The sequence below is a fragment of the Eleutherodactylus coqui genome, chromosome 7 (genome assembly GCF_035609145.1).
Source record: "Eleutherodactylus coqui strain aEleCoq1 chromosome 7, aEleCoq1.hap1, whole genome shotgun sequence".
NCBI classification, from domain to species: domain Eukaryota; kingdom Metazoa; phylum Chordata; class Amphibia; order Anura; family Eleutherodactylidae; genus Eleutherodactylus; species Eleutherodactylus coqui.
This window is the reverse complement of record NC_089843.1, coordinates 49418293-49445922: the sequence shown is the minus strand read 5'-3', so window position 1 is coordinate 49445922 and position 27630 is coordinate 49418293. Positions and strand designations below refer to the sequence as shown.

The window sequence follows — 27630 nt, the reverse complement described above, 5'->3', positions numbered from 1 at the left end:
CTGGTTTAGAAGCAGGATTTTGACATCAGCCTAGTATGTGTATAAATGTTTCTTCAGATATATCCTATCAGAACCCTGAAAAAGAAACCTGAGTGGTTTCCAAAGCTTGCAGCAACATCAATTGACCATTCAAAGGAATCTTATCTGCAAGGTTAATTAGCTTCTCTCCCCGAGTATGTGTATAAATGTTTCTTCAGATATATCCTATCAGAACCCTGAAAAAGAAACCTGAGTGGTTTCCAAAGCTTGCAGCAACATCAATTGACCATTCAAAGGAATCTTATCTGCAAGGTTAATTAGCTTCTCTCCCCGAGAACAAGCATATTATGTTCTACTGGCTAACGGGGTTCCAATGTTCCTTTTGAGCATCAGCCTAGAAGTTAGGCACCAGTGAGAATGAAACTCACACCCCGTGGTTTAACCAGACCAGTGGCGTATGAAGCAGGAAGAAAAGGGATTGGCGTGGTGTTTTTTTCCCCTTTCTGATGGAGCGTTTCTTGTTCCTCAAACTGCTTTCAAAGTTGACTTCGGGAGCCCTGAGAAAAATGGCCTTGCTTAATATTTAAGGAAAAGCTAGCCTCCTTTCTGATGGAGGGTTTCTTGTTCCTCAAACTGCTTTCAAAGTTGACTTCGGGGGGACTTCGAGCCCTGAGAAAAATGGCCTTGCTTAATATTTAAGGAAAAGCTAGCCTGTCAGAAGTGGGATTCGAACCCACGCCTCCAGAGGAGACTGCGACCTGAACGCAGCGCCTTAGACCGCTCGGCCATCCTGACTTTCATGGGGCAGTATGCTTTGGCGCTTCGTGGTGATACTAGACATCATGGTAAGCGTTAAGCATAAAATTGAGGCACTTGTCAACATCTGCAAGTCTGCACTTGCGCAGAACAGAGCAACTTTGCCGCTCCTCAAACAGACCCCCGCTGGAATCCCAATCCATGATGCGTAAGAGCAAACACGGAGGAAAGCTTGAAGGACTTTTTCTACCTTTCTTCAAGTTGCTGGTTTAGAAGCAGGATTTTGACATCAGCCTAGTATGTGTATAAATGTTTCTTCAGATATATCCTATCAGAACCCTGAAAAAGAAACCTGAGTGGTTTCCAAAGCTTGCAGCAACATCAATTGACCATTCAAAGGAATCTTATCTGCAAGGTTAATTAGCTTCTCTCCCCGAGAACAAGCATATTATGTTCTACTGGCTAACGGGGTTCCAATGTTCCTTTTGAGCATCAGCCTAGAAGTTAGGCACCAGTGAGAATGAAACTCACACCCCGTGGTTTAACCAGACCAGTGGCCTATGAAGCAGGAAGAAAAGGGATTGGCGTGGTGTTTTTTTCCCCTTTCTGAGGGCACTTGTCAACATCTGCAAGTCTGCACTTGCGCAGAACAGAGCAACTTTGCCGCTCCTCAAACAGACCCCCGCTGGAATCCCAATCCATGATGCGTAAGAGCAAACACGGAGGAAAGCTTGAAGGACTTTTTCTACCTTTCTTCAAGTTGCTGGTTTAGAAGCAGGATTTTGACATCAGCCTAGTATGTGTATAAATGTTTCTTCAGATATATCCTATCAGAACCCTGAAAAAGAAACCTGAGTGGTTTCCAAAGCTTGCAGCAACATCAATTGACCATTCAAAGGAATCTTATCTGCAAGGTTAATTAGCTTCTCTCCCCGAGTATGTGTATAAATGTTTCTTCAGATATATCCTATCAGAACCCTGAAAAAGAAACCTGAGTGGTTTCCAAAGCTTGCAGCAACATCAATTGACCATTCAAAGGAATCTTATCTGCAAGGTTAATTAGCTTCTCTCCCCGAGAACAAGCATATTATGTTCTACTGGCTAACGGGGTTCCAATGTTCCTTTTGAGCATCAGCCTAGAAGTTAGGCACCAGTGAGAATGAAACTCACACCCCGTGGTTTAACCAGACCAGTGGCGTATGAAGCAGGAAGAAAAGGGATTGGCGTGGTGTTTTTTTCCCCTTTCTGATGGAGCGTTTCTTGTTCCTCAAACTGCTTTCAAAGTTGACTTCGGGAGCCCTGAGAAAAATGGCCTTGCTTAATATTTAAGGAAAAGCTAGCCTCCTTTCTGATGGAGGGTTTCTTGTTCCTCAAACTGCTTTCAAAGTTGACTTCGGGGGGACTTCGAGCCCTGAGAAAAATGGCCTTGCTTAATATTTAAGGAAAAGCTAGCCTGTCAGAAGTGGGATTCGAACCCACGCCTCCAGAGGAGACTGCGACCTGAACGCAGCGCCTTAGACCGCTCGGCCATCCTGACTCTCATGTGGCAGTATGCTTTGGCGCTTCGTGGTGATACTAGACATCATGGTAAGCGTTAAGCATAAAATTGAGGCACTTGTCAACATCTGCAAGTCTGCACTTGCGCAGAACAGAGCAACTTTGCCGCTCCTCAAACAGACCCCCGCTGGAATCCCAATCCATGATGCGTAAGAGCAAACACGGAGGAAAGCTTGAAGGACTTTTTCTACCTTTCTTCAAGTTGCTGGTTTAGAAGCAGGATTTTGACATCAGCCTAGTATGTGTATAAATGTTTCTTCAGATATATCCTATCAGAACCCTGAAAAAGAAACCTGAGTGGTTTCCAAAGCTTGCAGCAACATCAATTGACCATTCAAAGGAATCTTATCTGCAAGGTTAATTAGCTTCTCTCCCCGAGAACAAGCATATTATGTTCTACTGGCTAACGGGGTTCCAATGTTCCTTTTGAGCATCAGCCTAGAAGTTAGGCACCAGTGAGAATGAAACTCACACCCCGTGGTTTAACCAGACCAGTGGCCTATGAAGCAGGAAGAAAAGGGATTGGCGTGGTGTTTTTTTCCCCTTTCTGAGGGCACTTGTCAACATCTGCAAGTCTGCACTTGCGCAGAACAGAGCAACTTTGCCGCTCCTCAAACAGACCCCCGCTGGAATCCCAATCCATGATGCGTAAGAGCAAACACGGAGGAAAGCTTGAAGGACTTTTTCTACCTTTCTTCAAGTTGCTGGTTTAGAAGCAGGATTTTGACATCAGCCTAGTATGTGTATAAATGTTTCTTCAGATATATCCTATCAGAACCCTGAAAAAGAAACCTGAGTGGTTTCCAAAGCTTGCAGCAACATCAATTGACCATTCAAAGGAATCTTATCTGCAAGGTTAATTAGCTTCTCTCCCCGAGTATGTGTATAAATGTTTCTTCAGATATATCCTATCAGAACCCTGAAAAAGAAACCTGAGTGGTTTCCAAAGCTTGCAGCAACATCAATTGACCATTCAAAGGAATCTTATCTGCAAGGTTAATTAGCTTCTCTCCCCGAGAACAAGCATATTATGTTCTACTGGCTAACGGGGTTCCAATGTTCCTTTTGAGCATCAGCCTAGAAGTTAGGCACCAGTGAGAATGAAACTCACACCCCGTGGTTTAACCAGACCAGTGGCCTATGAAGCAGGAAGAAAAGGGATTGGCGTGGTGTTTTTTTCCCCTTTCTGATGGAGCGTTTCTTGTTCCTCAAACTGCTTTCAAAGTTGACTTCGGGAGCCCTGAGAAAAATGGCCTTGCTTAATATTTAAGGAAAAGCTAGCCTCCTTTCTGATGGAGGGTTTCTTGTTCCTCAAACTGCTTTCAAAGTTGACTTCGGGGGGACTTCGAGCCCTGAGAAAAATGGCCTTGCTTAATATTTAAGGAAAAGCTAGCCTCCTTTCTGATGGAGGGTTTCTTGTTCCTCAAACTGCTTTCAAAGTTGACTTCGGGGGGACTTCGAGCCCTGAGAAAAATGGCCTTGCTTAATATTTAAGGAAAAGCTAGCCTGTCAGAAGTGGGATTCGAACCCACGCCTCCAGAGGAGACTGCGACCTGAACGCAGCGCCTCAGACCGCTCGGCCATCCTGACTTTCATGTGGCAGTATGCTTTGGCGCTTCGTGGTGATACCAGACATCATGGTAAGCGTTAAGCATAAAATTGAGGCACTTGTCAACATCTGCAAGTCTGCACTTGCGCAGAACAGAGCAACTTTGCCGCTCCTCAAACAGACCCCCGCTGGAATCCCAATCCATGATGCGTAAGAGCAAACACGGAGGAAAGCTTGAAGGACTTTTTCTACCTTTCTTCAAGTTGCTGGTTTAGAAGCAGGATTTTGACATCAGCCTAGTATGTGTATAAATGTTTCTTCAGATATATCCTATCAGAACCCTGAAAAAGAAACCTGAGTGGTTTCCAAAGCTTGCAGCAACATCAATTGACCATTCAAAGGAATCTTATCTGCAAGGTTAATTAGCTTCTCTCCCCAAGAACAAGCATATTATGTTCTACTGGCTAACGGGGTTCCAATGTTCCTTTTGAGCATCAGCCTAGAAGTTAGGCACCAGTGAGAATGAAACTCACACCCCGTGGTTTAACCAGACCAGTGGCCTATGAAGCAGGAAGAAAAGGGATTGGCGTGGTGTTTTTTTCCCCTTTCTGATGGAGCGTTTCTTGTTCCTCAAACTGCTTTCAAAGTTGACTTCGGGAGCCCTGAGAAAAATGGCCTTGCTTAATATTTAAGGAAAAGCTAGCCTCCTTTCTGATGGAGGGTTTCTTGTTCCTCAAACTGCTTTCAAAGTTGACTTCGGGGGGACTTCGAGCCCTGAGAAAAATGGCCTTGCTTAATATTTAAGGAAAAGCTAGCCTGTCAGAAGTGGGATTCGAACCCACGCCTCCAGAGGAGACTGCGACCTGAACGCAGCGCCTTAGACCGCTCGGCCATCCTGACTTTCATGGGGCAGTATGCTTTGGCGCTTCGTGGTGATACTAGACATCATGGTAAGCGTTAAGCATAAAATTGAGGCACTTGTCAACATCTGCAAGTCTGCACTTGCGCAGAACAGAGCAACTTTGCCGCTCCTCAAACAGACCCCCGCTGGAATCCCAATCCATGATGCGTAAGAGCAAACACGGAGGAAAGCTTGAAGGACTTTTTCTACCTTTCTTCAAGTTGCTGGTTTAGAAGCAGGATTTTGACATCAGCCTAGTATGTGTATAAATGTTTCTTCAGATATATCCTATCAGAACCCTGAAAAAGAAACCTGAGTGGTTTCCAAAGCTTGCAGCAACATCAATTGACCATTCAAAGGAATCTTATCTGCAAGGTTAATTAGCTTCTCTCCCCAAGAACAAGCATATTATGTTCTACTGGCTAACGGGGTTCCAATGTTCCTTTTGAGCATCAGCCTAGAAGTTAGGCACCAGTGAGAATGAAACTCACACCCCGTGGTTTAACCAGACCAGTGGCCTATGAAGCAGGAAGAAAAGGGATTGGCGTGGTGTTTTTTTCCCCTTTCTGATGGAGCGTTTCTTGTTCCTCAAACTGCTTTCAAAGTTGACTTCGGGAGCCCTGAGAAAAATGGCCTTGCTTAATATTTAAGGAAAAGCTAGCCTCCTTTCTGATGGAGGGTTTCTTGTTCCTCAAACTGCTTTCAAAGTTGACTTCGGGGGGACTTCGAGCCCTGAGAAAAATGGCCTTGCTTAATATTTAAGGAAAAGCTAGCCTGTCAGAAGTGGGATTCGAACCCACGCCTCCAGAGGAGACTGCGACCTGAACGCAGCGCCTTAGACCGCTCGGCCATCCTGACTCTCATGTGGCAGTATGCTTTGGCGCTTCGTGGTGATACTAGACATCATGGTAAGCGTTAAGCATAAAATTGAGGCACTTGTCAACATCTGCAAGTCTGCACTTGCGCAGAACAGAGCAACTTTGCCGCTCCTCAAACAGACCCCCGCTGGAATCCCAATCCATGATGCGTAAGAGCAAACACGGAGGAAAGCTTGAAGGACTTTTTCTACCTTTCTTCAAGTTGCTGGTTTAGAAGCAGGATTTTGACATCAGCCTAGTATGTGTATAAATGTTTCTTCAGATATATCCTATCAGAACCCTGAAAAAGAAACCTGAGTGGTTTCCAAAGCTTGCAGCAACATCAATTGACCATTCAAAGGAATCTTATCTGCAAGGTTAATTAGCTTCTCTCCCCGAGAACAAGCATATTATGTTCTACTGGCTAACGGGGTTCCAATGTTCCTTTTGAGCATCAGCCTAGAAGTTAGGCACCAGTGAGAATGAAACTCACACCCCGTGGTTTAACCAGACCAGTGGCCTATGAAGCAGGAAGAAAAGGGATTGGCGTGGTGTTTTTTTCCCCTTTCTGAGGGCACTTGTCAACATCTGCAAGTCTGCACTTGCGCAGAACAGAGCAACTTTGCCGCTCCTCAAACAGACCCCCGCTGGAATCCCAATCCATGATGCGTAAGAGCAAACACGGAGGAAAGCTTGAAGGACTTTTTCTACCTTTCTTCAAGTTGCTGGTTTAGAAGCAGGATTTTGACATCAGCCTAGTATGTGTATAAATGTTTCTTCAGATATATCCTATCAGAACCCTGAAAAAGAAACCTGAGTGGTTTCCAAAGCTTGCAGCAACATCAATTGACCATTCAAAGGAATCTTATCTGCAAGGTTAATTAGCTTCTCTCCCCGAGTATGTGTATAAATGTTTCTTCAGATATATCCTATCAGAACCCTGAAAAAGAAACCTGAGTGGTTTCCAAAGCTTGCAGCAACATCAATTGACCATTCAAAGGAATCTTATCTGCAAGGTTAATTAGCTTCTCTCCCCGAGAACAAGCATATTATGTTCTACTGGCTAACGGGGTTCCAATGTTCCTTTTGAGCATCAGCCTAGAAGTTAGGCACCAGTGAGAATGAAACTCACACCCCGTGGTTTAACCAGACCAGTGGCCTATGAAGCAGGAAGAAAAGGGATTGGCGTGGTGTTTTTTTCCCCTTTCTGATGGAGCGTTTCTTGTTCCTCAAACTGCTTTCAAAGTTGACTTCGGGAGCCCTGAGAAAAATGGCCTTGCTTAATATTTAAGGAAAAGCTAGCCTCCTTTCTGATGGAGGGTTTCTTGTTCCTCAAACTGCTTTCAAAGTTGACTTCGGGGGGACTTCGAGCCCTGAGAAAAATGGCCTTGCTTAATATTTAAGGAAAAGCTAGCCTGTCAGAAGTGGGATTCGAACCCACGCCTCCAGAGGAGACTGCGACCTGAACGCAGCGCCTTAGACCGCTCGGCCATCCTGACTTTCATGGGGCAGTATGCTTTGGCGCTTCGTGGTGATACTAGACATCATGGTAAGCGTTAAGCATAAAATTGAGGCACTTGTCAACATCTGCAAGTCTGCACTTGCGCAGAACAGAGCAACTTTGCCGCTCCTCAAACAGACCCCCGCTGGAATCCCAATCCATGATGCGTAAGAGCAAACACGGAGGAAAGCTTGAAGGACTTTTTCTACCTTTCTTCAAGTTGCTGGTTTAGAAGCAGGATTTTGACATCAGCCTAGTATGTGTATAAATGTTTCTTCAGATATATCCTATCAGAACCCTGAAAAAGAAACCTGAGTGGTTTCCAAAGCTTGCAGCAACATCAATTGACCATTCAAAGGAATCTTATCTGCAAGGTTAATTAGCTTCTCTCCCCGAGAACAAGCATATTATGTTCTACTGGCTAACGGGGTTCCAATGTTCCTTTTGAGCATCAGCCTAGAAGTTAGGCACCAGTGAGAATGAAACTCACACCCCGTGGTTTAACCAGACCAGTGGCCTATGAAGCAGGAAGAAAAGGGATTGGCGTGGTGTTTTTTTCCCCTTTCTGAGGGCACTTGTCAACATCTGCAAGTCTGCACTTGCGCAGAACAGAGCAACTTTGCCGCTCCTCAAACAGACCCCCGCTGGAATCCCAATCCATGATGCGTAAGAGCAAACACGGAGGAAAGCTTGAAGGACTTTTTCTACCTTTCTTCAAGTTGCTGGTTTAGAAGCAGGATTTTGACATCAGCCTAGTATGTGTATAAATGTTTCTTCAGATATATCCTATCAGAACCCTGAAAAAGAAACCTGAGTGGTTTCCAAAGCTTGCAGCAACATCAATTGACCATTCAAAGGAATCTTATCTGCAAGGTTAATTAGCTTCTCTCCCCGAGTATGTGTATAAATGTTTCTTCAGATATATCCTATCAGAACCCTGAAAAAGAAACCTGAGTGGTTTCCAAAGCTTGCAGCAACATCAATTGACCATTCAAAGGAATCTTATCTGCAAGGTTAATTAGCTTCTCTCCCCGAGAACAAGCATATTATGTTCTACTGGCTAACGGGGTTCCAATGTTCCTTTTGAGCATCAGCCTAGAAGTTAGGCACCAGTGAGAATGAAACTCACACCCCGTGGTTTAACCAGACCAGTGGCCTATGAAGCAGGAAGAAAAGGGATTGGCGTGGTGTTTTTTTCCCCTTTCTGATGGAGCGTTTCTTGTTCCTCAAACTGCTTTCAAAGTTGACTTCGGGAGCCCTGAGAAAAATGGCCTTGCTTAATATTTAAGGAAAAGCTAGCCTCCTTTCTGATGGAGGGTTTCTTGTTCCTCAAACTGCTTTCAAAGTTGACTTCGGGGGGACTTCGAGCCCTGAGAAAAATGGCCTTGCTTAATATTTAAGGAAAAGCTAGCCTCCTTTCTGATGGAGGGTTTCTTGTTCCTCAAACTGCTTTCAAAGTTGACTTCGGGGGGACTTCGAGCCCTGAGAAAAATGGCCTTGCTTAATATTTAAGGAAAAGCTAGCCTGTCAGAAGTGGGATTCGAACCCACGCCTCCAGAGGAGACTGCGACCTGAACGCAGCGCCTTAGACCGCTCGGCCATCCTGACTTTCATGGGGCAGTATGCTTTGGCGCTTCGTGGTGATACCAGACATCATGGTAAGCGTTAAGCATAAAATTGAGGCACTTGTCAACATCTGCAAGTCTGCACTTGCGCAGAACAGAGCAACTTTGCCGCTCCTCAAACAGACCCCCGCTGGAATCCCAATCCATGATGCGTAAGAGCAAACACGGAGGAAAGCTTGAAGGACTTTTTCTACCTTTCTTCAAGTTGCTGGTTTAGAAGCAGGATTTTGACATCAGCCTAGTATGTGTATAAATGTTTCTTCAGATATATCCTATCAGAACCCTGAAAAAGAAACCTGAGTGGTTTCCAAAGCTTGCAGCAACATCAATTGACCATTCAAAGGAATCTTATCTGCAAGGTTAATTAGCTTCTCTCCCCGAGAACAAGCATATTATGTTCTACTGGCTAACGGGGTTCCAATGTTCCTTTTGAGCATCAGCCTAGAAGTTAGGCACCAGTGAGAATGAAACTCACACCCCGTGGTTTAACCAGACCAGTGGCCTATGAAGCAGGAAGAAAAGGGATTGGCGTGGTGTTTTTTTCCCCTTTCTGAGGGCACTTGTCAACATCTGCAAGTCTGCACTTGCGCAGAACAGAGCAACTTTGCCGCTCCTCAAACAGACCCCCGCTGGAATCCCAATCCATGATGCGTAAGAGCAAACACGGAGGAAAGCTTGAAGGACTTTTTCTACCTTTCTTCAAGTTGCTGCTTTAGAAGCAGGATTTTGACATCAGCCTAGTATGTGTATAAATGTTTCTTCAGATATATCCTATCAGAACCCTGAAAAAGAAACCTGAGTGGTTTCCAAAGCTTGCAGCAACATCAATTGACCATTCAAAGGAATCTTATCTGCAAGGTTAATTAGCTTCTCTCCCCGAGTATGTGTATAAATGTTTCTTCAGATATATCCTATCAGAACCCTGAAAAAGAAACCTGAGTGGTTTTCAAAGCTTGCAGCAACATCAATTGACCATTCAAAGGAATCTTATCTGCAAGGTTAATTAGCTTCTCTCCCCGAGAACAAGCATATTATGTTCTACTGGCTAACGGGGTTCCAATGTTCCTTTTGAGCATCAGCCTAGAAGTTAGGCACCAGTGAGAATGAAACTCACACCCCGTGGTTTAACCAGACCAGTGGCCTATGAAGCAGGAAGAAAAGGGATTGGCGTGGTGTTTTTTCCCCCTTTCTGATGGAGCGTTTCTTGTTCCTCAAACTGCTTTCAAAGTTGACTTCGGGAGCCCTGAGAAAAATGGCCTTGCTTAATATTTAAGGAAAAGCTAGCCTCCTTTCTGATGGAGGGTTTCTTGTTCCTCAAACTGCTTTCAAAGTTGACTTCGGGGGGACTTCGAGCCCTGAGAAAAATGGCCTTGCTTAATATTTAAGGAAAAGCTAGCCTGTCAGAAGTGGGATTCGAACCCACGCCTCCAGAGGAGACTGCGACCTGAACGCAGCGCCTTAGACCGCTCGGCCATCCTGACTTTCATGGGGCAGTATGCTTTGGCGCTTCGTGGTGATACCAGACATCATGGTAAGCGTTAAGCATAAAATTGAGGCACTTGTCAACATCTGCAAGTCTGCACTTGCGCAGAACAGAGCAACTTTGCCGCTCCTCAAACAGACCCCCGCTGGAATCCCAATCCATGATGCGTAAGAGCAAACACGGAGGAAAGCTTGAAGGACTTTTTCTACCTTTCTTCAAGTTGCTGGTTTAGAAGCAGGATTTTGACATCAGCCTAGTATGTGTATAAATGTTTCTTCAGATATATCCTATCAGAACCCTGAAAAAGAAACCTGAGTGGTTTCCAAAGCTTGCAGCAACATCAATTGACCATTCAAAGGAATCTTATCTGCAAGGTTAATTAGCTTCTCTCCCCGAGAACAAGCATATTATGTTCTACTGGCTAACGGGGTTCCAATGTTCCTTTTGAGCATCAGCCTAGAAGTTAGGCACCAGTGAGAATGAAACTCACACCCCGTGGTTTAACCAGACCAGTGGCCTATGAAGCAGGAAGAAAAGGGATTGGCGTTGTGTTTTTTTCCCCTTTCTGAGGGCACTTGTCAACATCTGCAAGTCTGCACTTGCGCAGAACAGAGCAACTTTGCCGCTCCTCAAACAGACCCCCGCTGGAATCCCAATCCATGATGCGTAAGAGCAAACACGGAGGAAAGCTTGAAGGACTTTTTCTACCTTTCTTCAAGTTGCTGGTTTAGAAGCAGGATTTTGACATCAGCCTAGTATGTGTATAAATGTTTCTTCAGATATATCCTATCAGAACCCTGAAAAAGAAACCTGAGTGGTTTCCAAAGCTTGCAGCAACATCAATTGACCATTCAAAGGAATCTTATCTGCAAGGTTAATTAGCTTCTCTCCCCGAGTATGTGTATAAATGTTTCTTCAGATATATCCTATCAGAACCCTGAAAAAGAAACCTGAGTGGTTTTCAAAGCTTGCAGCAACATCAATTGACCATTCAAAGGAATCTTATCTGCAAGGTTAATTAGCTTCTCTCCCCGAGAACAAGCATATTATGTTCTACTGGCTAACGGGGTTCCAATGTTCCTTTTGAGCATCAGCCTAGAAGTTAGGCACCAGTGAGAATGAAACTCACACCCCGTGGTTTAACCAGACCAGTGGCCTATGAAGCAGGAAGAAAAGGGATTGGCGTGGTGTTTTTTTCCCCTTTCTGATGGAGCGTTTCTTGTTCCTCAAACTGCTTTCAAAGTTGACTTCGGGAGCCCTGAGAAAAATGGCCTTGCTTAATATTTAAGGAAAAGCTAGCCTCCTTTCTGATGGAGGGTTTCTTGTTCCTCAAACTGCTTTCAAAGTTGACTTCGGGGGGACTTCGAGCCCTGAGAAAAATGGCCTTGCTTAATATTTAAGGAAAAGCTAGCCTGTCAGAAGTGGGATTCGAACCCACGCCTCCAGAGGAGACTGCGACCTGAACGCAGCGCCTTAGACCGCTCGGCCATCCTGACTTTCATGGGGCAGTATGCTTTGGCGCTTCGTGGTGATACCAGACATCATGGTAAGCGTTAAGCATAAAATTGAGGCACTTGTCAACATCTGCAAGTCTGCACTTGCGCAGAACAGAGCAACTTTGCCGCTCCTCAAACAGACCCCCGCTGGAATCCCAATCCATGATGCGTAAGAGCAAACACGGAGGAAAGCTTGAAGGACTTTTTCTACCTTTCTTCAAGTTGCTGGTTTAGAAGCAGGATTTTGACATCAGCCTAGTATGTGTATAAATGTTTCTTCAGATATATCCTATCAGAACCCTGAAAAAGAAACCTGAGTGGTTTCCAAAGCTTGCAGCAACATCAATTGACCATTCAAAGGAATCTTATCTGCAAGGTTAATTAGCTTCTCTCCCCGAGAACAAGCATATTATGTTCTACTGGCTAACGGGGTTCCAATGTTCCTTTTGAGCATCAGCCTAGAAGTTAGGCACCAGTGAGAATGAAACTCACACCCCGTGGTTTAACCAGACCAGTGGCCTATGAAGCAGGAAGAAAAGGGATTGGCGTGGTGTTTTTTTCCCCTTTCTGAGGGCACTTGTCAACATCTGCAAGTCTGCACTTGCGCAGAACAGAGCAACTTTGCCGCTCCTCAAACAGACCCCCGCTGGAATCCCAATCCATGATGCGTAAGAGCAAACACGGAGGAAAGCTTGAAGGACTTTTTCTACCTTTCTTCAAGTTGCTGGTTTAGAAGCAGGATTTTGACATCAGCCTAGTATGTGTATAAATGTTTCTTCAGATATATCCTATCAGAACCCTGAAAAAGAAACCTGAGTGGTTTCCAAAGCTTGCAGCAACATCAATTGACCATTCAAAGGAATCTTATCTGCAAGGTTAATTAGCTTCTCTCCCCGAGAACAAGCATATTATGTTCTACTGGCTAACGGGGTTCCAATGTTCCTTTTGAGCATCAGCCTAGAAGTTAGGCACCAGTGAGAATGAAACTCACACCCCGTGGTTTAACCAGACCAGTGGCCTATGAAGCAGGAAGAAAAGGGATTGGCGTGGTGTTTTTTTCCCCTTTCTGATGGAGCGTTTCTTGTTCCTCAAACTGCTTTCAAAGTTGACTTCGGGAGCCCTGAGAAAAATGGCCTTGCTTAATATTTAAGGAAAAGCTAGCCTCCTTTCTGATGGAGGGTTTCTTGTTCCTCAAACTGCTTTCAAAGTTGACTTCGGGGGGACTTCGAGCCCTGAGAAAAATGGCCTTGCTTAATATTTAAGGAAAAGCTAGCCTGTCAGAAGTGGGATTCGAACCCACGCCTCCAGAGGAGACTGCGACCTGAACGCAGCGCCTTAGACCGCTCGGCCATCCTGACTTTCATGGGGCAGTATGCTTTGGCGCTTCGTGGTGATACCAGACATCATGGTAAGCGTTAAGCATAAAATTGAGGCACTTGTCAACATCTGCAAGTCTGCACTTGCGCAGAACAGAGCAACTTTGCCGCTCCTCAAACAGACCCCCGCTGGAATCCCAATCCATGATGCGTAAGAGCAAACACGGAGGAAAGCTTGAAGGACTTTTTCTACCTTTCTTCAAGTTGCTGGTTTAGAAGCAGGATTTTGACATCAGCCTAGTATGTGTATAAATGTTTCTTCAGATATATCCTATCAGAACCCTGAAAAAGAAACCTGAGTGGTTTCCAAAGCTTGCAGCAACATCAATTGACCATTCAAAGGAATCTTATCTGCAAGGTTAATTAGCTTCTCTCCCCGAGAACAAGCATATTATGTTCTACTGGCTAACAGGGTTCCAATGTTCCTTTTGAGCATCAGCCTAGAAGTTAGGCACCAGTGAGAATGAAACTCACACCCCGTGGTTTAACCAGACCAGTGGCCTATGAAGCAGGAAGAAAAGGGATTGGCGTGGTGTTTTTTTCCCCTTTCTGAGGGCACTTGTCAACATCTGCAAGTCTGCACTTGCGCAGAACAGAGCAACTTTGCCGCTCCTCAAACAGACCCCCGCTGGAATCCCAATCCATGATGCGTAAGAGCAAACACGGAGGAAAGCTTGAAGGACTTTTTCTACCTTTCTTCAAGTTGCTGGTTTAGAAGCAGGATTTTGACATCAGCCTAGTATGTGTATAAATGTTTCTTCAGATATATCCTATCAGAACCCTGAAAAAGAAACCTGAGTGGTTTCCAAAGCTTGCAGCAACATCAATTGACCATTCAAAGGAATCTTATCTGCAAGGTTAATTAGCTTCTCTCCCCGAGTATGTGTATAAATGTTTCTTCAGATATATCCTATCAGAACCCTGAAAAAGAAACCTGAGTGGTTTCCAAAGCTTGCAGCAACATCAATTGACCATTCAAAGGAATCTTATCTGCAAGGTTAATTAGCTTCTCTCCCCGAGAACAAGCATATTATGTTCTACTGGCTAACGGGGTTCCAATGTTCCTTTTGAGCATCAGCCTAGAAGTTAGGCACCAGTGAGAATGAAACTCACACCCCGTGGTTTAACCAGACCAGTGGCCTATGAAGCAGGAAGAAAAGGGATTGGCGTGGTGTTTTTTTCCCCTTTCTGATGGAGGGTTTCTCGTTCCTCAAACTGCTTTCAAAGTTGACTTCGGGAGCCCTGAGAAAAATGGCCTTGCTTAATATTTAAGGAAAAGCTAGCCTGTCAGAAGTGGGATTCGAACCCACGCCTCCAGAGGAGACTGCGACCTGAATGCAGCGCATTAGACCGCTCGGCCATCCTGACTTTCATGGGGCAGTATGCTTTGGCGCTTCGTGGTGATACTAGACATCATGGTAAGCGTTAAGCATAAAATTGAGGCACTTGTCAACATCTGCAAGTCTGCACTTGCGCAGAACAGAGCAACTTTGCCGCTCCTCAAACAGACCCCCGCTGGAATCCCAATCCATGATGCGTAAGAGCAAACACAGAGGAAAGCTTGAAGGACTTTTTCTACCTTTCTTCAAGTTGCTGGTTTAGAAGCAGGATTTTGACATCAGCCTAGTATGTGTATAAATGTTTCTTCAGATATATCCTATCAGAACCCTGAAAAAGAAACCTGAGTGGTTTCCAAAGCTTGCAGCAACATCAATTGACCATTCAAAGGAATCTTATCTGCAAGGTTAATTAGCTTCTCTCCCCGAGAACAAGCATATTATGTTCTACTGGCTAACGGGGTTCCAATGTTCCTTTTGAGCATCAGCCTAGAAGTTAGGCACCAGTGAGAATGAAACTCACACCCCGTGGTTTAACCAGACCAGTGGCCTATGAAGCAGGAAGAAAAGGGATTGGCGTGGTGTTTTTTTCCCCTTTCTGAGGGCACTTGTCAACATCTGCAAGTCTGCACTTGCGCAGAACAGAGCAACTTTGCCGCTCCTCAAACAGACCCCCGCTGGAATCCCAATCCATGATGCGTAAGAGCAAACACGGAGGAAAGCTTGAAGGACTTTTTCTACCTTTCTTCAAGTTGCTGGTTTAGAAGCAGGATTTTGACATCAGCCTAGTATGTGTATAAATGTTTCTTCAGATATATCCTATCAGAACCCTGAAAAAGAAACCTGAGTGGTTTCCAAAGCTTGCAGCAACATCAATTGACCATTCAAAGGAATCTTATCTGCAAGGTTAATTAGCTTCTCTCCCCGAGTATGTGTATAAATGTTTCTTCAGATATATCCTATCAGAACCCTGAAAAAGAAACCTGAGTGGTTTCCAAAGCTTGCAGCAACATCAATTGACCATTCAAAGGAATCTTATCTGCAAGGTTAATTAGCTTCTCTCCCCGAGAACAAGCATATTATGTTCTACTGGCTAACGGGGTTCCAATGTTCCTTTTGAGCATCAGCCTAGAAGTTAGGCACCAGTGAGAATGAAACTCACACCCCGTGGTTTAACCAGACCAGTGGCCTATGAAGCAGGAAGAAAAGGGATTGGCGTGGTGTTTTTTTCCCCTTTCTGATGGAGCGTTTCTTGTTCCTCAAACTGCTTTCAAAGTTGACTTCGGGAGCCCTGAGAAAAATGGCCTTGCTTAATATTTAAGGAAAAGCTAGCCTCCTTTCTGATGGAGGGTTTCTTGTTCCTCAAACTGCTTTCAAAGTTGACTTCGGGGGGACTTCGAGCCCTGAGAAAAATGGCCTTGCTTAATATTTAAGGAAAAGCTAGCCTGTCAGAAGTGGGATTCGAACCCACGCCTCCAGTGGAGACTGCGACCTGAACGCAGCGCCTTAGACCGCTCGGCCATCCTGACTCTCATGTGGCAGTATGCTTTGGCGCTTCGTGGTGATACTAGACATCATGGTAAGCGTTAAGCATAAAATTGAGGCACTTGTCAACATCTGCAAGTCTGCACTTGCGCAGAACAGAGCAACTTTGCCGCTCCTCAAACAGACCCCCGCTGGAATCCCAATCCATGATGCGTAAGAGCAAACACGGAGGAAAGCTTGAAGGACTTTTTCTACCTTTCTTTAAGTTGCTGGTTTAGAAGCAGGATTTTGACATCAGCCTAGTATGTGTATAAATGTTTCTTCAGATATATCCTATCAGAACCCTGAAAAAGAAACCTGAGTGGTTTCCAAAGCTTGCAGCAACATCAATTGACCATTCAAAGGAATCTTATCTGCAAGGTTAATTAGCTTCTCTCCCCGAGAACAAGCATATTATGTTCTACTGGCTAACGGGGTTCCAATGTTCCTTTTGAGCATCAGCCTAGAAGTTAGGCACCAGTGAGAATGAAACTCACACCCCGTGGTTTAACCAGACCAGTGGCCTATGAAGCAGGAAGAAAAGGGATTGGCGTGGTGTTTTTTTCCCCTTTCTGATGGAGGGTTTCTCGTTCCTCAAACTGCTTTCAAAGTTGACTTCGGGAGCCCTGAATAAAATGGCCTTGCTTAATATTTAAGGAAAAGCTAGCCTGTCAGAAGTGGGATTCGAACCCACGCCTCCAGAGGAGACTGCGACCTGAACGCAGCGCCTTAGACCGCTCGGCCATCCTGACTTTCATGGGGCAGTATGCTTTGGCGCTTCGTGGTGATACTAGACATCATGGTAAGCGTTAAGCATAAAATTGAGGCACTTGTCAACATCTGCAAGTCTGCACTTGCGCAGAACAGAGCAACTTTGCCGCTCCTCAAACAGACCCCCGCTGGAATCCCAATCCATGATGCGTAAGAGCAAACACGGAGGAAAGCTTGAAGGACTTTTTCTACCTTTCTTCAAGTTGCTGGTTTAGAAGCAGGATTTTGACATCAGCCTAGTATGTGTATAAATGTTTCTTCAGATATATCCTATCAGAACCCTGAAAAAGAAACCTGAGTGGTTTCCAAAGCTTGCAGCAACATCAATTGACCATTCAAAGGAATCTTATCTGCAAGGTTAATTAGCTTCTCTCCCCGAGAACAAGCATATTATGTTCTACTGGCTAACGGGGTTCCAATGTTCCTTTTGAGCATCAGCCTAGAAGTTAGGCACCAGTGAGAATGAAACTCACACCCCGTGGTTTAACCAGACCAGTGGCCTATGAAGCAGGAAGAAAAGGGATTGGCGTGGTGTTTTTTTCCCCTTTCTGAGGGCACTTGTCAACATCTGCAAGTCTGCACTTGCGCAGAACAGAGCAACTTTGCCGCTCCTCAAACAGACCCCCGCTGGAATCCCAATCCATGATGCGTAAGAGCAAACACGGAGGAAAGCTTGAAGGACTTTTTCTACCTTTCTTCAAGTTGCTGGTTTAGAAGCAGGATTTTGACATCAGCCTAGTATGTGTATAAATGTTTCTTCAGATATATCCTATCAGAACCCTGAAAAAGAAACCTGAGTGGTTTCCAAAGCTTGCAGCAACATCAATTGACCATTCAAAGGAATCTTATCTGCAAGGTTAATTAGCTTCTCTCCCCGAGTATGTGTATAAATGTTTCTTCAGATATATCCTATCAGAACCCTGAAAAAGAAACCTGAGTGGTTTCCAAAGCTTGCAGCAACATCAATTGACCATTCAAAGGAATCTTATCTGCAAGGTTAATTAGCTTCTCTCCCCGAGAACAAGCATATTATGTTCTACTGGCTAACGGGGTTCCAATGTTCCTTTTGAGCATCAGCCTAGAAGTTAGGCACCAGTGAGAATGAAACTCACACCCCGTGGTTTAACCAGACCAGTGGCCTATGAAGCAGGAAGAAAAGGGATTGGCGTGGTGTTTTTTTCCCCTTTCTGATGGAGCGTTTCTTGTTCCTCAAACTGCTCTCAAAGTTGACTTCGGGAGCCCTGAGAAAAATGGCCTTGCTTAATATTTAAGGAAAAGCTAGCCTCCTTTCTGATGGAGGGTTTCTTGTTCCTCAAACTGCTTTCAAAGTTGACTTCGGGGGGACTTCGAGCCCTGAGAAAAATGGCCTTAATATTTAAGGAAAAGCTAGCCTGTCAGAAGTGGGATTCGAACCCAGGCCTCCAGAGGAGACTGCGACCTGAACGCAGCGCCTTAGACCGCTCGGCCATCCTGACTCTCATGTGGCAGTATGCTTTGGCGCTTCGTGGTGATACTAGACATCATGGTAAGCGTTAAGCATAAAATTGAGGCACTTGTCAACATCTGCAAGTCTGCACTTGCGCAGAACAGAGCAACTTTGCCGCTCCTCACACAGACCCCCGCTGGAATCCCAATCCATGATGCGTAAGAGCAAACACGGAGGAAAGCTTGAAGGACTTTTTCTACCTTTCTTCAAGTTGCTGGTTTAGAAGCAGGATTTTGACATCAGCCTAGTATGTGTATAAATGTTTCTTCAGATATATCCTATCAGAACCCTGAAAAAGAAACCTGAGTGGTTTCCAAAGCTTGCAGCAACATCAATTGACCATTCAAAGGAATCTTATCTGCAAGGTTAATTAGCTTCTCTCCCCGAGAACAAGCATATTATGTTCTACTGGCTAACGGGGTTCCAATGTTCCTTTTGAGCATCAGCCTAGAAGTTAGGCACCAGTGAGAATAAAACTCACACCCCGTGGTTTAACCAGACCAGTGGCCTATGAAGCAGGAAGAAAAGGGATTGGCGTGGTGTTTTTTTCCCCTTTCTGAGGGCACTTGTCAACATCTGCAAGTCTGCACTTGCGCAGAACAGAGCAACTTTGCCGCTCCTCAAACAGACCCCCGCTGGAATCCCAATCCATGATGCGTAAGAGCAAACACGGAGGAAAGCTTGAAGGACTTTTTCTACCTTTCTTCAAGTTGCTGGTTTAGAAGCAGGATTTTGACATCAGCCTAGTATGTGTATAAATGTTTCTTCAGATATATCCTATCAGAACCCTGAAAAAGAAACCTGAGTGGTTTCCAAAGCTTGCAGCAACATCAATTGACCATTCAAAGGAATCTTATCTGCAAGGTTAATTAGCTTCTCTCCCCGAGTATGTGTATAAATGTTTCTTCAGATATATCCTATCAGAACCCTGAAAAAGAAACCTGAGTGGTTTCCAAAGCTTGCAGCAACATCAATTGACCATTCAAAGGAATCTTATCTGCAAGGTTAATTAGCTTCTCTCCCCGAGAACAAGCATATTATGTTCTACTGGCTAACGGGGTTCCAATGTTCCTTTTGAGCATCAGCCTAGAAGTTAGGCACCAGTGAGAATGAAACTCACACCCCGTGGTTTAACCAGACCAGTGGCCTATGAAGCAGGAAGAAAAGGGATTGGCGTGGTGTTTTTTTCCCCTTTCTGATGGAGCGTTTCTTGTTCCTCAAACTGCTCTCAAAGTTGACTTCGGGAGCCCTGAGAAAAATGGCCTTGCTTAATATTTAAGGAAAAGCTAGCCTCCTTTCTGATGGAGGGTTTCTTGTTCCTCAAACTGCTTTCAAAGTTGACTTCGGGGGGACTTCGAGCCCTGAGAAAAATGGCCTTGCTTAATATTTAAGGAAAAGCTAGCCTGTCAGAAGTGGGATTCGAACCCACGCCTCCAGAGGAGACTGCGACCTGAACGCAGCGCCTTAGACCGCTCGGCCATCCTGACTCTCAAGTGGCAGTATGCTTTGGCGCTTCGTGGTGATACCAGACATCATGGTAAGCGTTAAGCATAAAATTGAGGCACTTGTCAACATCTGCAAGTCTGCACTTGCGCAGAACAGAGCAACTTTGCCGCTCCTCAAACAGACCCCCGCTGGAATCCCAATCCATGATGCGTAAGAGCAAACACGGAGGAAAGCTTGAAGGACTTTTTCTACCTTTCTTCAAGTTGCTGGTTTAGAAGCAGGATTTTGACATCAGCCTAGTATGTGTATAAATGTTTCTTCAGATATATCCTATCAGAACCCTGAAAAAGAAACCTGAGTGGTTTCCAAAGCTTGCAGCAACATCAATTGACCATTCAAAGGAATCTTATCTGCAAGGTTAATTAGCTTCTCTCCCCGAGAACAAGCATATTATGTTCTACTGGCTAACGGGGTTCCAATGTTTCTTTTGAGCATCAGCCTAGAAGTTAGGCACCAGTGAGAATGAAACTCACACCCCGTGGTTTAACCAGACCAGTGGCCTATGAAGCAGGAAGAAAAGGGATTGGCGTGGTGTTTTTTTCCCCTTTCTGAGGGCACTTGTCAACATCTGCAAGTCTGCACTTGCGCAGAACAGAGCAACTTTGCCGCTCCTCAAACAGACCCCCGCTGGAATCCCAATCCATGATGCGTAAGAGCAAACACGGAGGAAAGCTTGAAGGACTTTTTCTACCTTTCTTCAAGTTGCTGGTTTAGAAGCAGGATTTTGACATCAGCCTAGTATGTGTATAAATGTTTCTTCAGATATATCCTATCAGAACCCTGAAAAAGAAACCTGAGTGGTTTCCAAAGCTTGCAGCAACATCAATTGACCATTCAAAGGAATCTTATCTGCAAGGTTAATTAGCTTCTCTCCCCGAGAACAAGCATATTATGTTCTACTGGCTAACGGGGTTCCAATGTTTCTTTTGAGCATCAGCCTAGAAGTTAGGCACCAGTGAGAATGAAACTCACACCCCGTGGTTTAACCAGACCAGTGGCCTATGAAGCAGGAAGAAAAGGGATTGGCGTGGTGTTTTTTTCCCCTTTCTGAGGGCACTTGTCAACATCTGCAAGTCTGCACTTGCGCAGAACAGAGCAACTTTGCCGCTCCTCAAACAGACCCCCGCTGGAATCCCAATCCATGATGCGTAAGAGCAAACACGGAGGAAAGCTTGAAGGACTTTTTCTACCTTTCTTCAAGTTGCTGGTTTAGAAGCAGGATTTTGACATCAGCCTAGTATGTGTATAAATGTTTCTTCAGATATATCCTATCAGAACCCTGAAAAAGAAACCTGAGTGGTTTCCAAAGCTTGCAGCAACATCAATTGACCATTCAAAGGAATCTTATCTGCAAGGTTAATTAGCTTCTCTCCCCGAGTATGTGTATAAATGTTTCTTCAGATATATCCTATCAGAACCCTGAAAAAGAAACCTGAGTGGTTTCCAAAGCTTGCAGCAACATCAATTGACCATTCAAAGGAATCTTATCTGCAAGGTTAATTAGCTTCTCTCCCCGAGAACAAGCATATTATGTTCTACTGGCTAACGGGGTTCCAATGTTCCTTTTGAGCATCAGCCTAGAAGTTAGGCACCAGTGAGAATGAAACTCACACCCCGTGGTTTAACCAGACCAGTGGCCTATGAAGCAGGAAGAAAAGGGATTGGCGTGGTGTTTTTTTCCCCTTTCTGAGGGCACTTGTCAACATCTGCAAGTCTGCACTTGCGCAGAACAGAGCAACTTTGCCGCTCCTCAAACAGACCCCCGCTGGAATCCCAATCCATGATGCGTAAGAGCAAACACGGAGGAAAGCTTGAAGGACTTTTTCTACCTTTCTTCAAGTTGCTGGTTTAGAAGCAGGATTTTGACATTAGCCTAGTATGTGTATAAATGTTTCTTCAGATATATCCTATCAGAACCCTGAAAAAGAAACCTGAGTGGTTTCCAAAGCTTGCAGCAACATCAATTGACCATTCAAAGGAATCTTATCTGCAAGGTTAATTAGCTTCTCTCCCCGAGTATGTGTATAAATGTTTCTTCAGATATATCCTATCAGAACCCTGAAAAAGAAACCTGAGTGGTTTCCAAAGCTTGCAGCAACATCAATTGACCATTCAAAGGAATCTTATCTGCAAGGTTAATTAGCTTCTCTCCCCGAGAACAAGCATATTATGTTCTACTGGCTAACGGGGTTCCAATGTTCCTTTTGAGCATCAGCCTAGAGGTTAGGCACCAGTGAGAATGAAACTCACACCCCGTGGTTTAACCAGACCAGTGGCCTATGAAGCAGGAAGAAAAGGGCTTGGCGTGGTGTTTTTTTCCCCTTTCTGATGGAGCGTTTCTTGTTCCTCAAACTGCTTTCAAAGTTGACTTCGGGAGCCCTGAGAAAAATGGCCTTGCTTAATATTTAAGGAAAAGCTAGCCTCCTTTCTGATGGAGGGTTTCTTGTTCCTCAAACTGCTTTCAAAGTTGACTTCGGGGGGGACTTGCTTAATATTTAAGGAAAAGCTAGCCTGTCAGAAGTGGGATTCGAACCCACGCCTCCAGAGGAGACTGCGACCTGAACGCAGCGCCTTAGACCGCTCGGCCATCCTGACTCTCATGTGGCAGTATGCTTTGGCGCTTCGTGGTGATACTAGACATCATGGTAAGCGTTAAGCATAAAATTGAGGCACTTGTCAACATCTGCAAGTCTGCACTTGCGCAGAACAGAGCAACTTTGCCGCTCCTCAAACAGACCCCCGCTGGAATCCCAATCCATGATGCGTAAGAGCAAACACGGAGGAAAGCTTGAAGGACTTTTTCTACCTTTCTTCAAGTTGCTGGTTTAGAAGCAGGATTTTGACATCAGCCTAGTATGTGTATAAATGTTTCTTCAGATATATCCTATCAGAACCCTGAAAAAGAAACCTGAGTGGTTTCCAAAGCTTGCAGCAACATCAATTGACCATTCAAAGGAATCTTATCTGCAAGGTTAATTAGCTTCTCTCCCCGAGAACAAGCATATTATGTTCTACTGGCTAACGGGGTTCCAATGTTCCTTTTGAGCATCAGCCTAGAAGTTAGGCACCAGTGAGAATGAAACTCACACCCCGTGGTTTAACCAGACCAGTGGCCTATGAAGCTGGAAGAAAAGGGATTGGCGTGGTGTTTTTTTCCCCTTTCTGATGGAGCGTTTCTTGTTCCTCAAACTGCTTTCAAAGTTGACTTCGGGGGGACTTCGAGCCCTGAGAAAAATGGCCTTGCTTAATATTTAAGGAAAAGCTAGCCTGTCAGAAGTGGGATTCGAACCCACGCCTCCAGAGGAGACTGCGACCTGAACGCAGCGCCTTAGACCGCTCGGCCATCCTGACTCTCATGTGGCAGTATGCTTTGGCGCTTCGTGGTGATACCAGACATCATGGTAAGCGTTAAGCATAAAATTGAGGCACTTGTCAACATCTGCAAGTCTGCACTTGCGCAGAACAGAGCAACTTTGCCGCTCCTCAAACAGACCCCCGCTGGAATCCCAATCCATGATGCGTAAGAGCAAACACGGAGGAAAGCTTGAAGGACTTTTTCTACCTTTCTTCAAGTTGCTGGTTTAGAAGCAGGATTTTGACATCAGCCTAGTATGTGTATAAATGTTTCTTCAGATATATCCTATCAGAACCCTGAAAAAGAAACCTGAGTGGTTTCCAAAGCTTGCAGCAACATCAATTGACCATTCAAAGGAATCTTATCTGCAAGGTTAATTAGCTTCTCTCCCCGAGAACAAGCATATTATGTTCTACTGGCTAACGGGGTTCCAATGTTCCTTTTGAGCATCAGCCTAGAAGTTAGGCACCAGTGAGAATGAAACTCACACCCCGTGGTTTAACCAGACCAGTGGCCTATGAAGCAGGAAGAAAAGGGATTGGCGTGGTGTTTTTTTCCCCTTTCTGAGGGCACTTGTCAACATCTGCAAGTCTGCACTTGCGCAGAACAGAGCAACTTTGCCGCTCCTCAAACAGACCCCCGCTGGAATCCCAATCCATGATGCGTAAGAGCAAACACGGAGGAAAGCTTGAAGGACTTTTTCTACCTTTCTTCAAGTTGCTGGTTTAGAAGCAGGATTTTGACATCAGCCTAGTATGTGTATAAATGTTTCTTCAGATATATCCTATCAGAACCCTGAAAAAGAAACCTGAGTGGTTTCCAAAGCTTGCAGCAACATCAATTGACCATTCAAAGGAATCTTATCTGCAAGGTTAATTAGCTTCTCTCCCCGAGAACAAGCATATTATGTTCTACTGGCTAACGGGGTTCCAATGTTCCTTTTGAGCATCAGCCTAGAAGTTAGGCACCAGTGAGAATGAAACTCACACCCCGTGGTTTAACCAGACCAGTGGCCTATGAAGCAGGAAGAAAAGGGCTTGGCGTGGTGTTTTTTTCCCCTTTCTGATGGAGCGTTTCTTGTTCCTCAAACTGCTTTCAAAGTTGACTTCGGGGGGACTTCGAGCCCTGAGAAAAATGGCCTTGCTTAATATTTAAGGAAAAGCTAGCCTGTCAGAAGTGGGATTCGAACCCACGCCTCCAGAGGAGACTGCGACCTGAACGCAGCGCCTTAGACCGCTCGGCCATCCTGACTCTCATGTGGCAGTATGCTTTGGCGCTTCGTGGTGATACCAGACATCATGGTAAGCGTTAAGCATAAAATTGAGGCACTTGTCAACATCTGCAAGTCTGCACTTGCGCAGAACAGAGCAACTTTGCCGCTCCTCAAACAGACCCCCGCTGGAATCCCAATCCATGATGCGTAAGAGCAAACACGGAGGAAAGCTTGAAGGACTTTTTCTACCTTTCTTCAAGTTGCTGGTTTAGAAGCAGGATTTTGACATCAGCCTAGTATGTGTATAAATGTTTCTTCAGATATATCCTATCAGAACCCTGAAAAAGAAACCTGAGTGGTTTCCAAAGCTTGCAGCAACATCAATTGACCATTCAAAGGAATCTTATCTGCAAGGTTAATTAGCTTCTCTCCCCGAGAACAAGCATATTATGTTCTACTGGCTAACGGGGTTCCAATGTTCCTTTTGAGCATCAGCCTAGAAGTTAGGCACCAGTGAGAATGAAACTCACACCCCGTGGTTTAACCAGACCAGTGGCCTATGAAGCAGGAAGAAAAGGGATTGGCGTGGTGTTTTTTTCCCCTTTCTGAGGGCACTTGTCAACATCTGCAAGTCTGCACTTGCGCAGAACAGAGCAACTTTGCCGCTCCTCAAACAGACCCCCGCTGGAATCCCAATCCATGATGCGTAAGAGCAAACACGGAGGAAAGCTTGAAGGACTTTTTCTACCTTTCTTCAAGTTGCTGGTTTAGAAGCAGGATTTTGACATCAGCCTAGTATGTGTATAAATGTTTCTTCAGATATATCCTATCAGAACCCTGAAAAAGAAACCTGAGTGGTTTCCAAAGCTTGCAGCAACATCAATTGACCATTCAAAGGAATCTTATCTGCAAGGTTAATTAGCTTCTCTCCCCGAGTATGTGTATAAATGTTTCTTCAGATATATCCTATCAGAACCCTGAAAAAGAAACCTGAGTGGTTTCCAAAGCTTGCAGCAACATCAATTGACCATTCAAAGGAATCTTATCTGCAAGGTTAATTAGCTTCTCTCCCCGAGAACAAGCATATTATGTTCTACTGGCTAACGGGGTTCCAATGTTCCTTTTGAGCATCAGCCTAGAAGTTAGGCACCAGTGAGAATGAAACTCACACCCCGTGGTTTAACCAGACCAGTGGCCTATGAAGCAGGAAGAAAAGGGATTGGCGTGGTGTTTTTTTCCCCTTTCTGATGGAGCGTTTCTTGTTCCTCAAACTGCTTTCAAAGTTGACTTCGGGAGCCCTGAGAAAAATGGCCTTGCTTAATATTTAAGGAAAAGCTAGCCTCCTTTCTGATGGAGGGTTTCTTGTTCCTCAAACTGCTTTCAAAGTTGACTTCGGGGGGACTTCGAGCCCTGAGAAAAATGGCCTTAATATTTAAGGAAAAGCTAGCCTGTCAGAAGTGGGATTCGAACCCACGCCTCCAGAGGAGACTGCGACCTGAACGCAGCGCCTTAGACCGCTCGGCCATCCTGACTCTCATGTGGCAGTATGCTTTGGCGCTTCGTGGTGATACCAGACATCATGGTAAGCGTTAAGCATAAAATTGAGGCACTTGTCAACATCTGCAAGTCTGCACTTGCGCAGAACAGAGCAACTTTGCCGCTCCTCACACAGACCCCCGCTGGAATCCCAATCCATGATGCGTAAGAGCAAACACGGAGGAAAGCTTGAAGGACTTTTTCTACCTTTCTTCAAGTTGCTGGTTTAGAAGCAGGATTTTGACATCAGCCTAGTATGTGTATAAATGTTTCTTCAGATATATCCTATCAGAACCCTGAAAAAGAAACCTGAGTGGTTTCCAAAGCTTGCAGCAACATCAATTGACCATTCAAAGGAATCTTATCTGCAAGGTTAATTAGCTTCTCTCCCCGAGAACAAGCATATTATGTTCTACTGGCTAACGGGGTTCCAATGTTCCTTTTGAGCATCAGCCTAGAAGTTAGGCACCAGTGAGAATGAAACTCACACCCCGTGGTTTAACCAGACCAGTGGCCTATGAAGCAGGAAGAAAAGGGATTGGCGTGGTGTTTTTTTCCCCTTTCTGAGGGCACTTGTCAACATCTGCAAGTCTGCACTTGCGCAGAACAGAGCAACTTTGCCGCTCCTCACACAGACCCCCGCTGGAATCCCAATCCATGATGCGTAAGAGCAAACACGGAGGAAAGCTTGAAGGACTTTTTCTACCTTTCTTCAAGTTGCTGGTTTAGAAGCAGGATTTTGACATCAGCCTAGTATGTGTATAAATGTTTCTTCAGATATATCCTATCAGAACCCTGAAAAAGAAACCTGAGTGGTTTCCAAAGCTTGCAGCAACATCAATTGACCATTCAAAGGAATCTTATCTGCAAGGTTAATTAGCTTCTCTCCCCGAGAACAAGCATATTATGTTCTACTGGCTAACGGGGTTCCAATGTTCCTTTTGAGCATCAGCCTAGAAGTTAGGCACCAGTGAGAATGAAACTCACACCCCGTGGTTTAACCAGACCAGTGGCCTATGAAGCAGGAAGAAAAGGGATTGGCGTGGTGTTTTTTTCCCCTTTCTGAGGGCACTTGTCAACATCTGCAAGTCTGCACTTGCGCAGAACAGAGCAACTTTGCCGCTCCTCAAACAGACCCCCGCTGGAATCCCAATCCATGATGCGTAAGAGCAAACACGGAGGAAAGCTTGAAGGACTTTTTCTACCTTTCTTCAAGTTGCTGGTTTAGAAGCAGGATTTTGACATCAGCCTAGTATGTGTATAAATGTTTCTTCAGATATATCCTATCAGAACCCTGAAAAAGAAACCTGAGTGGTTTCCAAAGCTTGCAGCAACATCAATTGACCATTCAAAGGAATCTTATCTGCAAGGTTAATTAGCTTCTCTCCCCGAGAACAAGCATATTATGTTCTACTGGCTAACGGGGTTCCAATGTTCCTTTTGAGCATCAGCCTAGAAGTTAGGCACCAGTGAGAATGAAACTCACACCCCGTGGTTTAACCAGACCAGTGGCCTATGAAGCTGGAAGAAAAGGGATTGGCGTGGTGTTTTTTTCCCCTTTCTGAGGGCACTTGTCAACATCTGCAAGTCTGCACTTGCGCAGAACAGAGCAACTTTGCCGCTCCTCAAACAGACCCCCGCTGGAATCCCAATCCATGATGCGTAAGAGCAAACACGGAGGAAAGCTTGAAGGACTTTTTCTACCTTTCTTCAAGTTGCTGGTTTAGAAGCAGGATTTTGACATCAGCCTAGTATGTGTATAAATGTTTCTTCAGATATATCCTATCAGAACCCTGAAAAAGAAACCTGAGTGGTTTCCAAA

The 27630-nt window shown here is 44.9% G+C and overlaps 18 non-coding genes across 18 annotated transcripts; all 18 read right to left on the bottom strand.

Annotated features, from left to right (window-relative positions):
* Positions 1 to 691: 691 nt before the first annotated feature.
* TRNAL-CAG (transfer RNA leucine (anticodon CAG)) lies at positions 692 to 774 on the bottom strand. The gene has a single exon. It is a non-coding gene; the product is annotated as a tRNA-Leu (tRNA).
* A 1415-nt stretch (positions 775 to 2189) lies between these two features.
* TRNAL-CAG (transfer RNA leucine (anticodon CAG)) lies at positions 2190 to 2272 on the bottom strand. Its single transcript has one exon. It is a non-coding gene; the product is annotated as a tRNA-Leu (tRNA).
* Positions 2273 to 3799: 1527 nt separating this feature from the next.
* On the bottom strand, positions 3800 to 3882 carry TRNAL-CAG (transfer RNA leucine (anticodon CAG)). Its single transcript has one exon. It is a non-coding gene; the product is annotated as a tRNA-Leu (tRNA).
* Positions 3883 to 4658: 776 nt separating this feature from the next.
* On the bottom strand, positions 4659 to 4741 carry TRNAL-CAG (transfer RNA leucine (anticodon CAG)). The gene has a single exon. It is a non-coding gene; the product is annotated as a tRNA-Leu (tRNA).
* Positions 4742 to 5517: 776 nt separating this feature from the next.
* TRNAL-CAG (transfer RNA leucine (anticodon CAG)) lies at positions 5518 to 5600 on the bottom strand. Its single transcript has one exon. It is a non-coding gene; the product is annotated as a tRNA-Leu (tRNA).
* A 1415-nt stretch (positions 5601 to 7015) lies between these two features.
* TRNAL-CAG (transfer RNA leucine (anticodon CAG)) lies at positions 7016 to 7098 on the bottom strand. Its single transcript has one exon. It is a non-coding gene; the product is annotated as a tRNA-Leu (tRNA).
* A 1527-nt stretch (positions 7099 to 8625) lies between these two features.
* Positions 8626 to 8708, bottom strand: TRNAL-CAG (transfer RNA leucine (anticodon CAG)). Its single transcript has one exon. It is a non-coding gene; the product is annotated as a tRNA-Leu (tRNA).
* Positions 8709 to 10123: 1415 nt separating this feature from the next.
* On the bottom strand, positions 10124 to 10206 carry TRNAL-CAG (transfer RNA leucine (anticodon CAG)). Its single transcript has one exon. It is a non-coding gene; the product is annotated as a tRNA-Leu (tRNA).
* A 1415-nt stretch (positions 10207 to 11621) lies between these two features.
* Positions 11622 to 11704, bottom strand: TRNAL-CAG (transfer RNA leucine (anticodon CAG)). The gene has a single exon. It is a non-coding gene; the product is annotated as a tRNA-Leu (tRNA).
* A 1275-nt stretch (positions 11705 to 12979) lies between these two features.
* TRNAL-CAG (transfer RNA leucine (anticodon CAG)) lies at positions 12980 to 13062 on the bottom strand. Its single transcript has one exon. It is a non-coding gene; the product is annotated as a tRNA-Leu (tRNA).
* Positions 13063 to 15863: 2801 nt separating this feature from the next.
* On the bottom strand, positions 15864 to 15946 carry TRNAL-CAG (transfer RNA leucine (anticodon CAG)). Its single transcript has one exon. It is a non-coding gene; the product is annotated as a tRNA-Leu (tRNA).
* Positions 15947 to 16610: 664 nt separating this feature from the next.
* Positions 16611 to 16693, bottom strand: TRNAL-CAG (transfer RNA leucine (anticodon CAG)). The gene has a single exon. It is a non-coding gene; the product is annotated as a tRNA-Leu (tRNA).
* Positions 16694 to 18104: 1411 nt separating this feature from the next.
* Positions 18105 to 18187, bottom strand: TRNAL-CAG (transfer RNA leucine (anticodon CAG)). The gene has a single exon. It is a non-coding gene; the product is annotated as a tRNA-Leu (tRNA).
* A 1415-nt stretch (positions 18188 to 19602) lies between these two features.
* TRNAL-CAG (transfer RNA leucine (anticodon CAG)) lies at positions 19603 to 19685 on the bottom strand. The gene has a single exon. It is a non-coding gene; the product is annotated as a tRNA-Leu (tRNA).
* A 2531-nt stretch (positions 19686 to 22216) lies between these two features.
* Positions 22217 to 22299, bottom strand: TRNAL-CAG (transfer RNA leucine (anticodon CAG)). The gene has a single exon. It is a non-coding gene; the product is annotated as a tRNA-Leu (tRNA).
* A 673-nt stretch (positions 22300 to 22972) lies between these two features.
* TRNAL-CAG (transfer RNA leucine (anticodon CAG)) lies at positions 22973 to 23055 on the bottom strand. Its single transcript has one exon. It is a non-coding gene; the product is annotated as a tRNA-Leu (tRNA).
* Positions 23056 to 24227: 1172 nt separating this feature from the next.
* Positions 24228 to 24310, bottom strand: TRNAL-CAG (transfer RNA leucine (anticodon CAG)). The gene has a single exon. It is a non-coding gene; the product is annotated as a tRNA-Leu (tRNA).
* Positions 24311 to 25721: 1411 nt separating this feature from the next.
* On the bottom strand, positions 25722 to 25804 carry TRNAL-CAG (transfer RNA leucine (anticodon CAG)). The gene has a single exon. It is a non-coding gene; the product is annotated as a tRNA-Leu (tRNA).
* Positions 25805 to 27630: the final 1826 nt, after the last annotated feature.